We start from the raw sequence: 15688 nt of genomic DNA, 5'->3' as shown, positions 1-15688 counted from the left end.
GCTCTGGGTAGCATAGACATTTTAACAATGTTTATTCTTCTGATCCATGAGCATGGAATGTTTTTGCATCTTTTTGTGTCTTCTTCAATTTCTTTCATGAGTGTTCTGTAGCTGCTAGAGTATAGATCCTTTACCTCTTTGGTTAGGTTTATTCCTAGGTATCTTATGGATTTTGGTGCTATTGTAAATGGAATCATTTCTCTAATTTCCCTTTCTACAGTTGCGTTGTTAGTGTATAAGAAAGCTACTGATTTCTGTGCATTGATTTTGTATCCTGCCACATTACTGAATTGCTGGATGAGTTCTAGTAATTTGGGGGTGGATTCTTTTGGGTTTTCCACATAAAGTATCATGTCGTCTGTGAAAAGAGAGAGTTTGACTTCTTCTTTGTCAATTTGAATACCTTTTATTTCTTTTTGTTGTCTGATTGCTGTTGCTAGGACTTCTAGTACTATGTTGAACAATAGTAGCAAGAGTGGGCATCCATGATGTGTTCCTGATCTTAAGGGAAAGGCTCTCAGCTTTTCCCCATTGAGGATGATATAACCAAAGAGGTAAAGGATCTATACTCTAGAAAGTACAGAACACTTATGAAAGAAATTGAAGAAGACACAAAAAATGAAAAAACATCCCATGCTCATGGATTGGAAGAATAAACATAGTGAAAATGTCTGTGTTGCCCAGAGCAATTTATACTTTCAATGCCATCCTGATCAAAATACCAATGGCATTTTTCAAGGAGCCGAAACAAACAATCCCAAAATTTGTATGGAACCAGAAAAGATCACGAATATCCAAAAGAATGTTGAAAAAGAAAACCAAAGCTCGTGGCATCACATTTCCAGACTTCAAGCTGCATTACAAAGCTGTAATCATCAAGACAGTATGGTGCTAGCCCAAAAACAGACCCATAGATCAATGGAACAAAGGAGAGTTCCCAGAGGGCACTTGGGTGGTTCAGTTGGTTGAGTGTCTGCCTTTGGCTCAGGTCATGATCATGGTGTCCTGGGATCAAGCCCTGCATCAGCCTCCCTGCTCAGTGATTGTCTGCTTCTCCCTTTCCTTCTGCCCCTCCATCCCGCTTATGCTCTGTGTCTCCTTCTCTCTTTCTCTCTTTCAAATAAATAAATAAATAAAATCTTAAAAAAATAAAAATAGAGATCCCAGAAATGGATCCTCACCTCTATGGTTAACTAATATTCGACAAAGCAGGAAAGAATATCCAGTGGAAGAAAAACAGTCTCTTCAACAATTAGTGTTGGGAAAACTGGACAGCCACATGCAGAAGAATGAAACTGTACCATTCTTTTACACCATAGACAAAGATAAACTCAAAATGGATAAAAGACCTAAATGTGAGACAGGAATCCATCAAAATCCTAGAGGAGAACACAAGCAAAAACCTCTTTGACCTCAGCCACAGTGACTTCTTTCAAAACACGTCTCTAAAGGCATGGGAAACAAAGGCACAAATGAACTCTTGGGACTTCATCAAGATAAAAAGCTTCTGCACAGAAAAGAAACAGTCAGCAAAACTAAAAGGTAACCTACAGAATGGTAGAAGACATTTGCAAATGATATATCAGGTAAAGGGCTGGTATCCAAGATCTATAAAGAACTTCTCACACTCAACACCCAAAAAACAAATAATCAAGTCAAGAAATGGGCAGAACACATGACCAGACACTTCTCCAAAGAAGACATACAAATGGCTAACAGACACATGAAAAAATGCTCCACATCACTTGGCATCAGGGAAATACAAATCAAAACCACAATGAATTACCACCTTACCTCAGTTAGAATGGCTAAAGTTAACAAGACAGGGAATAACAAATGTTTGCGAGGATGCAGAGAAAGGGGAACCCTCTCACACTATTGGTAATGCAAGCTGGTACAGTCACTCTGGAGAACAATATGGAGGTTCCTCAAGAAGTTAAAAATAGAGCTACACTATGACCCAACAATTGGACTACTGGGTATTTGCCCCAAACATACAGATGTAGTGAAGAGAAGGGGCACCTGCACCCCAATGTTCATAGCAGCAATGTCCATGATAGCCAAGCTGTGGAAGGAGCTGAGATGTCCCTCAACAGATGAATGGATAAAGAAGATGTGGTTCATAAATACAATAGAATATAACTCAGCCATCAGAGAGGATGAATACCTACCATTTACATTGACATGGATGGAACTGGAGTGTATCATGCTGAGTGAAATAAGTCAATCAGAGAAACACAATTATCATATGGTTTCACTCATAGGTGGAATATAAAAAAAAAACAGGGCAGAGGATCATTGGGGAAGTGAGGGAAAACTGAATGGGAAGAAATCAAAGAGGGAGACAAACCATGAGAGACTCTTGACTCCTGGAAACAAACAGAGGTTTGTGGAAAAGGAGGTGGGTGGGGGGATGGGGTAACTGCATGATGGGCATTAAGGAGGGCATGTGATGTGATGAACACTGGGTGTTATACGCAATTAATGAATCATTGAACACTACATCAAAAACTAATGATGTAGTATATGTTGGCTAATTTAATTTAAATAAAAAAAAAGAAGTTGCTATAGCTGATGTCAAAAAGAGGATACTGCCTGTATGCTCCTCAAGGGCTTTTATGTTTTCAGGTCTCACATGTAGGTCTTTAATCCATTTTGAATTTGTTTTTGTGTATGGTGTAAGAAAGTGATCCTGTTCCATTCTTTTGCATGTTGCTGTCCTGTTTTCCCAACACCATTCATTGAGGAGACTGTCTCATTTTCATTGGATATTCTTTTGTGCTTTATCAAAGATTAATTGATCATGTAGTTGTGAGTTCATTTTTGTGTTTTCTATTCTGTTCCATTGATCTATGTTCTATTTCTGTGCCACTACCATGCTGTCTTGATCACTACAGCTTTGTAATATAACTTGAAGTCTGGAATTGTGATGCCTCCAGCTTTGCTTTTCTTTTAAAAGATTGCTTTGGCTATTTGGGGTCTTTTGTGGTTCCATACAAATTTTAGGATTATTTTTTCTCACTTCTGTGAAAAATGCTGGTGGTATTTTGATAGGGATTTCATTAAATGTGTAGATTGCTTTGGGTAGTGTAGACATTTAAAGAAATATTTGTTTTTTCAATTCATGAGCATGGAATGTCTTTCCATTTCTTTGTGTCATCTTCAATTTCTTTTATCAGTGTTTTATAGTTTTCAGAGTACAGTTCTTTAACCTCTTTGGTTAGGTTTATTCCTAGGTATCTCTCTGGTTTTGGTGCAATTGTAAATGGGATTGATTCCTTAATTTTTCTTTCCACTGCTTTATTATTGTGTAGAAATGCCACAGATATCTGTATATTGATTTTGTATCCTATGAGTTTAGTGAATTTGCTTATCAGTTCTAGTAGTTTTTTAGTAGAATCTTTCAGCTTTTCCATGCAGAGCAGCATGTCATCTGCAAAGTGTGAAAGTTTTACATCTTCTTTATTGATTTCTATGCCTTTAATTCATTTTTGTTTGACTGCTGTGGCTAGGACTTCCAGTACTATGTTGAATAAATTTGGTGAGAGTGGCCATCCCTGTCTTGTACCTGACCTTAGGATAAATGCTCACAGTTTCTCCCCATTAATGATGATGTTAGCTGTGGGTTTTTTCTGTATGGCCTTTATTGTGTTGAGGTATGTTTCCTCTAAACCCACTTTGCTGAGGGTTGTTATCATGAATGGATGTACTTTGTCAAGTGCTTTTTCTGTATCTATTGAAATGATCATATGGTTCTTATCCTTTTTTTATTAATGTGTTGTATCACGTTGATTGACTTGCAAATATTGAACCACCCTTGGAAGAATTGATAATAAAATATTAATGGATTAATTTAATTAATAAATATGTCTAAAGAAGTTAGTTAACATACACTGTAATATTAGTTTCAAGTGTATAATTTAGCGATTCATCACTTACATACAACAACCAGTGCTCATCACAACAAGTTCCCTCCTTAATACCCATCACCTATTTAACCTATCCTCCCACTGACCTGCCCTCCAGTAACCCTCAGTTTGTTCTCTTTGGTTAAAAGTCTATTTTCTGTTTTGTCTTTCTTTCTTTTCCCCTATGTTCATCTGTATTGTTTCTTAAATTCCACATATGAGTGAAATCATATGGTGTTTGTCTTTCTCTGCCTGGCTTATTTCACTTAGCTTAATACTTTCTAGCTCCAACCATGTCATTGCAAATGGTAAGATTTCATTCTTCTTTATGGCTGAATAATATTCCAGTGTGTGTGTGTGTGTGTGTGTGTGTGTGTGTGTGTGTGTGTATAGTGTCAAAATAAGGGTGCCTGGCTGACTCAATCAGTACAGCATGTGTCTTGATCTTAGGGTCATGAGTTCAAGTCCCACATTGTGCCTAGATCTTACTTCAAAAATTTAAAAAAATGAAAAATTAAGATATTAATTATTACAATTATAACATACACTAATATTACAGTGTATGTTAGCTAACTGGAATTTAAATAAAAACTTGAAAACAAAACCCCAAAATCATTCATATGTTTGTATATCACAGGCTGTAAGCATACCTAAGGAATCATTTCAGATGATTGGGCCATTATTTCTCACTTTAAGTACTTCCAATATGCACCTTCAACAAAAGTCATTAGATTTCACATTGACATATTTAAAATCTCTGTTTGCACAGTAGAATGTAATAGCCTAGAAAACTTGATGTGCTTGTTTTGAGATTGACTAAAACACTGATAGACATTGGGGAGGTATGTGCTATGGTGAGCGCTGTGAATTGTGTAAGACTGTTGAATCACAGACCTGTACCTCTGAAACAAATAATACATTATATGTTAAAAAAAAGAAGAAGATAGTAGGAAGGGAAAAATGAAGGGGGGGAAATCGGGGGGGGGAGACGAACCATGAGAGACTATTGACTCTGAGAAACAAACTGACGGTTCTAGAGGGGAGGGAAGTGGGGAGATGGGTTAGCCTGGTGATGGGTATTAAAGAGGGCACATATTGAATGGAGCACTGGGTGTTATACGCAAACAATGAATCATGGAACACTACATCAAAAACTAACAATGTAATGTATGGTGACTAACATAACATAATCAAATAAAAAAAAGTAAAGTGTCTAAACTTCATATTGCCTGCTCTTAATTATGGAAATACTGTTTTAAAATTACTTTAGGAGAAAAACAAGGAAATAATCAGGGGATATATGCTATTAGTTATTAGCAATGACTACCAATATAATATCATATCGTGTGATCATCATGGGCAAAGAAACTGCTTGAAGTTGCTTCTACCCTAAATTATTTAGTAGTAGATATGCCCACAATACTGGGTTTCAGAGAATTCCATTTTATCACTATCTTTGATTCTAAAGTCCATATAATTTAATGACCATTTTGTAACAGAAACAGTACCAAAAGCACTCAAGAAGAATAACAATTCTGATAAGGAGAAAAACATCACTGAGTCTTCTTGAATTCAGAAAGAGACACAACATGGCAGAGAAAACAATGGAATATAAATATGTCATTAACTGAGACAGTGTGCACATCACGACATTCATTCAGTCTTCATTTTGTATAGTGGCCCGTGCTATTATTGTTTAATATTGAGCAAATTTATGTGTTTCATTTGATTCCAGCATCAGAATCATCAGAATACCATGGCCAGTTGTTGTCATTAAGAAGACAGAAATAATTCCTGGAGTGCTCAGCTGGGATTCAGTTTCTTATAATTATAAAATATTTCCATTTTATAGTACATTTCAAGGAAAAAGAAAACATGTATATGCATTATCCCTTAATCCTTAGCATAATTCTCTAAGTTTTGTCTTATCATCTTCCCTTTACGGATAAAAAAAAAAAAATGTACCTCTGAAACAAATAATATATTATATGTTAAAAAAAAAAAAAAGAAGATAGTAGGAAGGGAAAAATGAAGGGGGGGGAAGTCGGATGGGGAGACGAACCATGAGAGACTATGAACTCTGAGAAACAAACTCAGGGTTCTAGAGGGTAGGGGGTGGGGGATGGGTTAGCCTGGTGATGGGTATTTTTTTTTTTTTTTAAAGATTTTATTTATTTATTTGACAGAGACACAGCGAGAGGGGGAACACAAGCAGGGGAAGTGGGAGAGGGAGAAGCAGGCTTCCCGCTGAGCAGGGAGCCCGATGCGGGGTTCGATCCCAGGACTCTTGGATCATGACCTGAGCCGAAGGCAGACGCTTAACGACTGAGCCACCCAGGCGCCCCCTGGTGATGGGTATTAAAGAGGGCATGTATTGAATGGAGCACTGGGTGTTATACGCAAACAATGAATCATGGAACACTACATCAAAAACTAATGATGTGATGTATGCTGATTAACATAACATAATAAAATTTAAAAAAAGTAAAAAAAAATTAGAAAAATTAAAAAAAAAATTCAATCTAAAAAAAAATGAGGCTGAAAGAGAATAGAGGACTAGCTTGAGAGCTATGCTTTGAGCTCAGTTATCCTAAAACCAAATCTAAGACTTTGTCCTTTACCCTACAGCTCTGCCTTCCTGTCCTAGTACTGATATTGATCTCCTCAAATCACTTAGCCTCTTTGAATGTAATTTTTTTCTACCTGCAAAATTGGCTATTGGGTGCGGAAAGTAAAGAGTTGAATCTTAGTTGTTTGAACCTGTAAACCAAGAATTTTTTGGAGTATGAGTGGGGAAAGGCTTAAAAATATTGCAGGGAGTACATGAATTTATATATCCATTGGACATTGTTTGTATAGTACATAAACAACATATATTGAATATATGTATGTATAAATGTTGTTGAGATTAATAAAATACACATTCACTCAAAACCAATATTGAATCCATTGTAGCTTTTTATGTATTTTCTCAATCAATGGCTGCTAAAAGTGCCACCATTATCTTGGGAGAGCCAACACGTTTTGCAATCTTAAAAAGGGTTTCTATACTCAAAATGGTTGGGAATCTCTAAACTAGATGATCTCCAAAACAGCTTTGAGCTGAAAATTTTATGAACTTATTATTCAAACAAGGTTTTATTCAGTCTTTAGAACAGAATAGGACTAATTAATTGTGATCCAATTGGCTGTGTATTGATTGACATATAGTATGACTGAACTGATTAATCATGTAAAACCAGTTTGAGTATACTTTAATCTAAGAAACTAATTAAGGGAGGGTGGGAGATTTGATAGAACAGTGGTTTCAATAAAGGAATCATCATAATTCTCATATACATTTATTATCTCATGATTTTGAGTTGTGGGTGAGATAAGGCTAGTTAACTATATTGGTACTAGCCTTCTAGGGGCTTGCAATATAAGATCTTTATTATTTTACTGACCCCATCCCATTTGTTGTTGTTTTTTTAATTTGTAGATAAGCAAGATTTTTTTTATTATGTTATGTTAGTTACCATCATTAGTTTTTGATGTAGTGTTACATGATTTATTGTTTGCCTATAACACCCAGTGCTCCATGCAGTACGTGCCCTCCTTAATACCCATCACCGGGCTAACCCATCCCCCCACCTCTCTCCCCTCTAAAACCCTCAGTTTGTTTCCTGGAGTCCATAGTCTCTCATGGTTCATCCTCCCCTTCTGATTCCCCCCCCCATTTTTCCCTTCCTTCTTCTAATGTCCTCCATGCTATTCCTTATGTTCCACAAATAAGTGAAACCATATGATAATTGACTTTCTCTACTTGGCTTATTTGTCTTAGCCTAATCTCCTCCAGTTCCATCCATGCTGATGTAAAAGTTGGGTATTCATCCTTTCTGATGGCTGAATAATATTCCATTGTGTATATGGACCACATCTTCTTTATCCATTCATCTGTTGAAGCTCCCATTCCGTTTGAAATATGTCTAGAGTATGACCAATTCTCATCACCTCCTCTGGTCTAAACTGCCGTAATCTCTTGCTTGTAATGTTACAACACCTTCCAAATTGATTTCCTTTCTTCTGCCCTTGTCCCCACTATAGTGTACGCTCAACGCACAAGCCAGACTGATCTTTTTAAAACAGAATCAGATCATGTTATTTCCCTTCTCACAACTATCCAATGATGTCTCATACCATTCAAAGTAAAAACTGAAGTTTTTCAAATGGTCAAATGCCCTACATAATTTTCCCCTTGTTTTCTATCTCTCTCTTATATTACTCTCTCCCTCCCCTTGGTCCTTACATTTAAGCTGTGCTTATCTCCATTTCTGGAACTAAAGTTTCCAGGTGGTAGTTGTTACTTTGCTCTACTGGTTCTTTAAGGCTACCCTGCAATAACATATAGCGGTCTGAAAAACTGAAGGCACTTCCTAAATGCAGCTGCTCACATGTCAAGAAAGGGCATTAACACTTTGATAAGAAAGCTCTATTTGCTATGGCTAGACTAGAAGTGAATCTGACTTTTCTGATAGCCAAGTATTGGTAAAATTAAATAACAAGTCTCCCCTGATTGTTTTATCTAGTATTTCCCAGGCACCATGACTTTATGTTTTATGTTGACTTTTATTGTTTTGTGATTTGAGGGTCACAACTACTCTTAAAATCAGGGAAATTTGACAGACATAATGAATAACATAAGTCTTAATTTTATGATTGCACATTGCACATCATCCAAACTGGCATGTATAATAATTAGGAACAAGTTATAACAGGTACTTAATTATGTGCCATGCAAACACATTACTAGGGCAGTTTCTGTAGGTGCAGCTCCAGTAACAATGTGAATTCATGCTAACTCATATTTACTACAACACCTGAAGTATGAGAAACTCCTAAAGATTTTTTCCCATTAATATTTTGCTACCTTCGTGTGCATAAATAAAATAGAGATTTTTAGTCATTCTCCAAGTTCATAACTCTTATCTCAGAGAACTGTCAAGTATTCAAATATCAAATCATGTATACCTCTCCAATAATATATTATACAGAGCATCTTTTAAAACGAATCAATAAAATAGAATTTAACATGAAATAAGGAGGACTTGAGAGGGAGGGGTTAGAAAACCTAGGAATATATGTAATGATACAACTTTGAAGAACCTGTTTTTACATGAGACTTGATTTGAATCACCAAAGCTCAGCTATAGTTAAGGGGGAAAAAGTGGTGGCAAGAGATGATGAGAAAAAGCTTGGCTAAGGAGTGATACAACTTGAATGTTATGATTATATTCTTGTGACTCTTTGTGTTTAGAAATGGATTCATTGAATGTAGATCCTTTAAAAGTGATATTTTATACAATTTTCTTAGAGCCAGTTAGAAAGAATACAAATGTTAAGATGAACGAAAGAAGAAGGAATAAAGGAAGGGGACGGGGGGTAAAGGAGGAAAAGAGGGAGGGAATAAGAGAAAGGAGGTACATACACATTCTCACTTAATGCTCACAATAACCCAATAAGGTAGGAATTTCTTGATTTTGAGAAAGGGAAAATGAGGCTCTAAAAGGTTAAGTGATTTGCCTAAGGTCTTGCAACTACTAAATGGCTCAGAATTCAGACCTAGGTTTGCCTGACTCCATGTTCATGTGACTGTTCCAGTATGTCAAACTTCTGTGATAACTCTGACACAGAACTTTGGTTTGCAAGTCATGGTCCATATGGGTTTTCCAGGTGGCCTACAGGCTATCTTATACCATTAATAAAAATAATATAACAATTCATATTCTTTAGTTCCTCTTATGCCTTCTGTTATGCAGCAGAACTTACGTTTTTTTATAAAAATGTAGACATAACTTCATTCCATCTCATCAAAAGTAGGACTTTCCTTAATTCTGGGAAGATTTTTTTTTCCTCAGAAAGGAAGGAGCAAGTGGAATATGTGGTCTATGAAGTCTTTTGCCCCATCAAAAGGGCCAACAGAGTGAAAATATTTTAGAGCAACTTAACATACATAGTCTGCATGAAGTAGGCACAATACATATTTTCAACTGATAACAGAAATATATTCTTCTCAGTAGGTTTAATCAGACAGAATGTAGAAGAGCAATTACCTAATTTTAATCAATGTCACTACATTGTATGTGGAAGCCCTTAGTAACCCACTGTTCTTCTGGATCCAAATGAGAAGGTTTAATAATTGAAACAGCCTTCTATGGAGGTCCTCTTTGTGCTTTATTGCCTGAGAAACTAGGATAAACATGTCTTATGCTAAATTCCCCTGAAAAATGAAACAAAAAGTTTTACAATAAGATTGCAATGTATGAACATCTGGGTAAAAATAAAAAGACATGTGACCATGGTCCTTGCTCTTTGAAGATATAGTATTTTTAAGATTAAAAAAAATGTTTTCTAAAGTGAATTGGAAAGATATATCATCTAATGTTAGCAATAGCTACTACTAGGGAGTTGATTCAGATGGGAGTGGGCACATCTAATGGACCTTTCACTTTTTACTGCATATGCTTTTGTAATGTTTAAGTTTTCTACAATAATAATGTGTTCGTACATTATCTGTGTAACCTTAAAAAACTAAACCATTCAGTTGAGATAAAAAGAAGCTTCCTAGCTTTGTGATTGTTATTTTATTTTATTTTTTTAAGATTGATTTATTTATTTGAGAGAGAGAGAGAGAGCATGAGAGGGGGGAGGGTCAGAGGGAGAAGCAGACTCCCTGCTGAGCAGGGAGCCTGAAGCAGGACTCGATCCTGGGACTCCAGGATCATGACCTGAGCCAAAGGCAGTCACCTAACCAACTGAGCCACTCAGGCACCCTGTGATTGTTATTTTAAATAGTGACAGATCTTTGATGAAACTGATTAGGTAGAAAGTATTGCTAGGAATAAATAAAGGGAAACCCAGCTACCCCAGCAAACTAACTCTTTCTTTCAATCTTTTTCTTTCTTTTTCACTTTCTTCATTAAACACATTTCCCCCTTCTCAAATGGTTCACACTTTGGGAAAAAGGAATTGAAACAGAAGTTACAAGACAGAAGCCTTGCTAGTTAAATAGGTAAGTTTTTCAGTTGAACTAAAAATTTAACAGTGAGTATTGTTCTACTATTCATGTATTTTTGAGTTTGAAAAATGGTGTTTACATAAATAAAGATTTACAGTCAGAAAAGAAATCAGAAATTTTTTAAAGTAAAAGTTTAAGAAAAAGACCTTCCAGTTATGTTTCCTGACATTAGAAAAGTAGGAAATTTGTACTATCAGAGTAATCAAGATGCCAAGTTCCTATTTTTTTCATTTTTTGAATGCATTCATATTGATTGGTCTTCTCTGCTTGAATTATTCTTATGGACAGGTAGAATCTGCCATTTTCTAGCACCTGGTGGATACTTTCTACATGGTGTTTTAAGAAGTCTTCACTTTAAGGCCTATTGGGTTGGGGCACAAAGCCAACCAGAGGCTCTAAGTTGATTATTTTCAGATGTTCTTTCCAGAGAACATGATGTGGCTGGGAGTAACAAAAAGACAGAGAAGAAACAACACCATCCTTATTGTAGCAAAGCTACATAATTCTAACTTCTCTTTCCCTAAATAAGATAAACAGCTCTGTCTTTTTTGCTTTCTAGAAATGAGAGTTAAAACAGTTATTGTCTTCCCCTTTCATCTCCACTTTGTCTATCACCTGTCCATAAAAAAATATCATGACATATTATAAGTTTTGTTTGTCAGGCTCTTAAATGTAATCTTTAATCATGATTAATAAAAACATCAGGGCTCTTAACTTAAAAAACTCACTTTAAATTTTAGTTTGCATAAATGTAAAATTGCAAGAAGTGCCAATCACAGAATAACCATGTAAAATGATAGGACAAACTGCAAATATAAACCATTACAGCTCACATGAATCATTTAATAGATTTCAAACCAGTCAACATAATGACATCCTGGATTAGGAAATTTAGGAACCCTAAGACTCCCTAGCTCTTGCTGGAAGGAGACAAAGAGCAGGCTCACTTATCTCTGTAGACTAGAAGGGTGACTATAATGATGCATCTCACATAGCACATTTTTGTTTGCAATATATTAAGACCTTGCAACTATGATCTGACTCAGAAAAGACCAAGTTAAACACAAAATACAACAAAAACATCAACAGTAAATAAAACCTATGTCTCAGGTCAAAGATTTCCTTTTCTCCAGAATACCCATGTTTCATCCCAGTCCCACTCATAAATTTATAATGAAAAGCATATACATTATGTCTCATCTGAAGGCATTGCCAATTCATCTGTGTTCTCTTCAACTGATTAATTCATATAAAGTACATACTCTGAACAAACATCTACTAAGTTCCATGCCTTTTAAGGACTCCCTTACTTTGTCTCTCATACCCTAGTAAAACTGGAATAATTGGATGGATAGATATAACTCTTTTCTCTTTCTTTTTTATCCCTTTCTCCTTTCCTTCCTTCCTTCCTTCCTTCCTTCCTTCCTTCCTTCCTTCCTTCCTTCTTTTACCCCTTCCTTTCTACTTTTATTCATATAGCTAATAATAATTAAGTACTTAACTATGTGTCAAGTACTGGTTAGGTGACAGGTACATGATACAGACTTAATCCCTGTCCTCCAGGAGCTCACAGTCTATGGTGTTATCCAGAATAGTAAATCTGTAATTATGATATAATGTGATAAGTACCAGGATAGGTGAAATATGGGATGTTATATGAGCATGAAAATTGTACTGATTCAAAGTCATAGAAAAAGAAGAAAATAAAGCTGAAATTTGATGGATAAAAATGAGCTGGTCTATAGGTACAGTAAAATGCATTTTGAGTTTACCAGCTGAATGTTTTTGTTTAACTACAAAGTAGAGAATGAATTTGGGGAGGGCGACCTGTTAAGAAATTGTTGCAATAGTTAATATTTAAAAAAAAAAAAAAAACAAAACAATGGCAACTTGATCTAAGGTGGTAACAATAGGTATGAAAAGAAATTGATAAATTAAAAACTTAATAAGATAGAATCAACTTGATTCAGCAGCTGATTAAATGTAGGACATGAGGGAGAAGGAAGAATCAAAGATGACATCTAGATTATGAATTAGGCAATTAGATAGGGAGTGATAGCATTTGCTGAGACAGGGAATGCTGAACAGATTTGCTAGTGAGAATAAAGATGAGTTCAAATATGAATGTATTGTACTTGAAATGGTTGAGAACCATCCAGGTGGAGATGTTCAGTAAGCAACTGGATATTTGGTCTGGAACCTAGGATAAATATCTGGGATAAGTGATAGAGATTTGAGAGTCATTAATGGAGATAGCTATTCCAATATTGAGAGTATATGAGATAATCTATGGAGAAAGTTCACAGTAAGGAAAAAAGACAAATGCTATAAGATTTCACTCATATGTGGAATTTAAGAAACAAAATGGTGACTAACATAACATAATAAAATTAAATTAAATTTAAAAAAAGAAAAAAAGAGGTCAAAAAAATAAGAAACAAAACAAATGAACATGGGGGAAAAAAGAAGGAGAGAGAGGCAAACCAAGAAACAGACTTTTAACTATAGAGAACAAACTGGTGGTTATCAGAGGGGAGGAGTGTGGGGGAATGGGTTAAATAAATGATGGGGATTAAAGAGTGCACTTGTGATGAGCACCAGGTGTTGAATGAAAATGTTGAATCACTATATTGTACACCTGAAAGTAAAATTACACTGTATGTTAACCAACTGGAATTTTAAAAAAAACTTAAAAAAAAGGAAAGGGGGGAAAGATGGCAGAGGAGTAGGGGACCCTATTTCAACTGGTCCCCGGAATTGAGCTGGATATCTACCAGACCACACTGAGCACCACCGAAACCAGCCTGAGATGTAAGAAGATCTGGATCTCTACAAACAGAATATCACAGGCGGTTGGTTTTGAGGTATGAAGCAGGGAGCTGTGATTCCAAAGGCAGATATTGGAGGATAAACAGCAGCGGGAGGGTGCCTGGCCGTGGGGATCCTACACCACCGGTGAGCGACAGCCTTGCGTGCTGGGGACAGGGCACAGACTCGCAGATCGGTAGCGGCGGGGAAAGGACTTTACGGCAGCCCCAGGGGGCAGAAACCCTGAGCGGCGGTGTCGTGCATGCAAACTGGGAGTGGCTGGCGGTTTTAGAAGCACGAAGGGCAGAGACGTGCCCCGACCTGGAGGCAGGACTGGGAGGGCTGCGAAGGGGCGCACAACCCAGGACGCTGCAGTTTATAGCAGCATGGACAGAAATGGAGACAGTGTGGCCTGGAGGGCTCACTGAAGGACAAACTACTATCTCTCTGCTCTGACGCAGAGGGTTGGAAACAGTCTCTTCTGCTCTTACTCACGGAAGAGACGCGGAAAGCCACCAGGGAAAGCCGCCAGAGAACAAAAGCCCCAAAAACTGATTCCCACTTAGCCCATCCCCTGCCACAGAGGGGCAGGGCAACTCCGCCCAAACAGGGTTGCCTGAGTAACAGCGCCACAGGCCCCTCTCCCAGAAGACAGGCTGGGAAAATAAGAGGCCAGCAACCTTAAGGTCCCAAGAAAACAGGTGCATCTTGCTTGGGTTCTGGTCAATAATTTGGACTCTATACATTCCCTCAAACACCCATCAACAGAATGACTAGAAGGAGGAGCCCCCAAAAGAGAAAAGACTCAGAGATTATGACTTATACTACAAATTTACAAATGGATGCAGATATAACCAAGATGTCAGAAATGGAATTCAGTCTAACAATTGTGAAGACAATGGCTAGAATTGAGAAATCAGTTAATGGCAAAATAGAGTCTCTAAGGGCAGAAATGAAAGGTGAATTGGCGGAACTTAAAAATGCTATCAATGAGATCCAATCCAATCTAGATAATCTAACAGCTAGGGTAAGTGAGGCAGAAGAACGAATAAGCGACCTGGAAGACAATATAACAGACAAAAAGGGAAAAGAGGAGGCCAGGGAAAAACAACTCAGAATCCATGAAAATAGAATCAGAGAAATAAGTGACACCATGAAGCGTTCCAATGTCAGAATAATTGGAATCCCGGAGGGAGTGGAGAGAGAGAGAGGACTAGAAGACGTATTTGAGCAAATCGTACCTGAGAACTTCCCCAATCTGGGGAATGAAACAAACATTTGCATCCTAGAGGCAGAGAGGACCCCTCCCAAGATCAAGGAAAACAGGCCAACACCCTGGCATGTAATAGTAAAACTTGCAAATCTTAGAACCAAGGAAACCATCTTAAGGGCAGTTAGGGGGAAGAGATTCCTTACGTACAGAGGGAGGAACATCAGAATAACGTCAGACCTATCCACAGAGACCTGGCAAGCCAGAAAGGCCTGGCAAGACATATTCAGGGTACTAAATGAGAAGAACAGGCAGCCAAGAATACTTTATTCGGCAAGGCTGTCATTTAGAATGGATGGAGAGATGCAGAACTTCCACGACCAACAGAAACTGAAAGAATATGTGACCACTAAGCTGGCCCTGCAAGAAACATTAAGGGGGGTTCTATAAAAGGAGAAAGACCCCAAGAGTGATCTACAACAGAAATTTACAGGGACAATCTATAAAAACAACGTCTTCACAGGCAACATGATGACAATTAATTCATATCTTTCAATAATCACTCTCAACGTGAATGGCCTAAACGGTCCCATAAAACAGCACAGGGTTGCTGATTGGATAAAAAGACAGGACCCATCCATATGCTGTCTACAAGAGACTCATTTTGAACCTAAAGATACATCCAGACTGAAAGTGAAGGGATGG

Source organism: Halichoerus grypus, chromosome X (assembly GCF_964656455.1).
Source record: "Halichoerus grypus chromosome X, mHalGry1.hap1.1, whole genome shotgun sequence".
NCBI lineage: Eukaryota > Metazoa > Chordata > Mammalia > Carnivora > Phocidae > Halichoerus > Halichoerus grypus.
Note: the sequence above shows the minus strand (reverse complement) of the source record.